Below are 3,074 nucleotides of genomic sequence, written 5' to 3' on the forward strand. Positions count from 1 at the left end.
AAGTCAAGCTAAGAGACTATTATATAAAAAAGGTTTATCTTCCTACCATGACAAATATACCTTCAGGACAACCAGAAAGACTTGGTTCTAATTTAGAATTCTTAGACTTATGAGAGTTTCTTCCCAGAATGTGGAGATACAGGAAGAGCTGGCTTATTTCTTTTAATCTCACACCTCCACTTCACAGGCAAGCATGTGTACACTTCACCCAACACATCCAAGTTCCACCATACACCAACTTTCAGTCACATTGACCACCTTTTAGGCCTAGGTATGCACACATGAGCAACTCCTTCTGTCCTTAGGGTTATGGGCCCTTGGAAGAGAGCTGAGGACAGTTAGAAAAGGAAATACAGAATCCCAGTTTGGGGGAGACGGTTCCTGGTAGGCACATTTCTCTCCTTCCCACAGGGAGGAGCAGATCAGTGCCCTTCAAAGCATAGGCCCAAAGTAAGAGCCCCACTTGCTACATTCAACCAGTATTTATTGAGTATTTACTATGTGCCAGACACTGTGATGAGTGAATACTCATCACACAGACACTGTGTGATGACTGTGCATCGCACAGACACTGGGATGAGAGAAAGCCGCGGTCAGAAAGGCTGATTGGACCCTGCCCTTAAGGAACATGCAGTCTATTTATACGTTTTAGCAAAATGTTATGAAAAGAGGACCTACTTTATTCTGAGTGATGGTAATTCTGAGGCTGAGTTATGGAGGATGAGAAGAAGCCAGAGGAACAAGAAGTTGGAAAAGCGTGGTGCATACAGATGGAACCAAAAAAAGGTAAGTGGAAGAGGAAGAAGGGGAGTAACTGCAGAAGAAATCAGGGGTGGGCAGGGACCAAGCTGTGTGAGGCTTTGAGGCCACATTCAAGAATTTGGATTGGCCCTCTCTGCTCCTCCTGTTTGACAAACAGCCGCGTCTTCCTGTGCAGTGCCAGCCTCAACCTTGAGACAAGATGGTGAAGATGGGAATGAATGGATTCGGCTGTATTGAGCACCTGGTCACCAGGGCTGCTTTTTACTCTGGCAAAGTGGCTGCTGTCGCCATCAATGATCCTTTCATTGACCTCAACCACATGGTCTACATGTTCCAGTATGATTCTATCATGGCAAGTTCAAAGGCACAGTCAAGGCTGAAAATGGGAAGCTTGTCATCAATGGAAAGTCCATCTCCATCTCCCAGGAGCAAGATCCTGCCAACATCAAATGGGGCGATGCTTGTGCTGAATATGTTGTGCAATTCACTGGTGTCTTCACTACCATGGAGAAGGCTGGGGCTCACTTGAAGGGTGGAGCCAAGAGGGTCATCATCTCTGCCCCTTCTGCTGATACCCCCATGTTTGTGATGGGTGTGAACGATGACAGCTATGACAACTCCATGAAGATTGTCAGCAATGCCTCCTGCACCAACTGCTTGCCCCCCCTGGCCAAGGTCATCCATGACAACTTTGGCATTGTGGAAGGACTCATGACGGCAGTCCATGCCATCACTGTCACCCAGAAGACTGTGCTTGGCCCCTCTGGGAAGCTGTGGCTTCCCAGACATCATCACTGTTTCTACTGGGGATGCCAAGGCTGTAGGCAAGGTCATCCCTGAGCTGAATGGGAAGCTCACTGGCATGGCCTTCCATGTCCCCAACCTCAATGTGTCAGTTGTGGGTCTGACTGATGCTTAGAAAAAGCTGCCAAATATGATGACATCAAGAAGGTAGTGAAGCAGGCATCAGAGGGCCCCTTCAAGGGCATCCTGGACTATACTGAGGACCAGGTTGTCTCCTGCAACTTTAACAGTGACACACACTCCTCCACCTTTGATGTCGGGGCTGGCATTGCCCTTAATGACCACTTTGTCAAGCTCATTTCCTGGTATGACCATGAATTTGACTACAGCAACAGGGTGGTAGACCTTATGATCCACATGGCCTCCAAGGACTAAGAGCCCCTTGACCACCAGCCCCAGCAACAGGAAAAGAGAACCTCAGCTGCTGGGGAATCCTTGCACCAAATCAATCTCCCAACACACTGAGAATCTCCTGAACTTCAATTTTGATCCTAGACCCCCTAAAGAGGGGAGGCCTACCTTGTCATGCACCATCAATAAAGTTTACTGTTCCACCCCCCAAAAAAAGAATTAGATGAGATGTAAAGAGTTTTAATAAGGGAGTGATTGATTGATTGATTGATTGATTTACCAATTTTATTTATTTATTTTGAGAGAGAGGGGAAAGGAGGGAGAGAAACATCAATGTTTGGTTGCCTCTCATGCACCCCCAACTGGGGACCTGGCCTGTAACCCAAGCATGTGCCCTGGTTGTGAATCAAACTGGCAACCCTTCAGTTCACAGGCCAGCACTCAATCCACTGAGTCACATCAACCAGGACAAGAAGGGAGTGATTTAATTTATACTTTTTTAAAAATTTGTAACAATATATTCTTTTTTCCTTACATTGAACTTATTGGAGTGATACTGGTTAACAAAATTACACAGGTTCAGGTACACAAATCTACCACACATCATCTGTACACTGTATTGTGTGTTCACGACCCCAAGTCCAGGCTCCTTCCATCACCATTTATCTCCCCATACGCTTCTCCACCTCCCCCAAATCCCCCACTCCTGGAAATCACCACACTGTTATCTGTGCGCATGAGTTTTTTTCTTTTTTTCCTTTTTATTCAATCCCTCCACTGTACCTCCTGCCCAACCTCTCAAACACTACCCCACCAACAGCCTGCTCTCTGTCTATGAGTCTGTCTCTCTTTTGCTTGTTAGTTCATTTTGTTCATTAGATTCCATATATGAGTGAAATCACATGGTACTTGTCTTACTCTGAGTGGCTTATTTCATGTATATTATGTTCTCCAGGTTCATCCATGCTGTTGCAAAGGGTGAGAATTCCTTTCTTTTTAACAGCTGAGTAGTATTCCATTGTGTAAATGTACTGATGTGATCTTGGGTTGCTTCCAAATTTTAGCTATTATAAATAATGTTGCAGTGAACACAACAGTGCATATATGCTTCTGAACCAGTGTTTCAGGTTTCTTTGGGTAAATTATCAGAAGTGGAA

General features: G+C 45.4%; 1 pseudogene; it reads left to right on the forward strand.

The window, feature by feature from the left end:
* The first annotated feature begins 961 nt into the window (after positions 1-961).
* Positions 962-1,941, forward strand: LOC129085943 (glyceraldehyde-3-phosphate dehydrogenase-like; annotated as a pseudogene).
* The last annotated feature ends 1,133 nt before the right edge of the window (positions 1,942-3,074 follow it).

Source organism: Pteronotus mesoamericanus, unplaced genomic scaffold (assembly GCF_021234165.1).
Source record: "Pteronotus mesoamericanus isolate MK-2021 breed Mesoamerican mustached bat unplaced genomic scaffold, CSHL_Meso_final scaffold_36, whole genome shotgun sequence".
NCBI classification, from domain to species: Eukaryota; Metazoa; Chordata; class Mammalia; order Chiroptera; family Mormoopidae; genus Pteronotus; species Pteronotus mesoamericanus.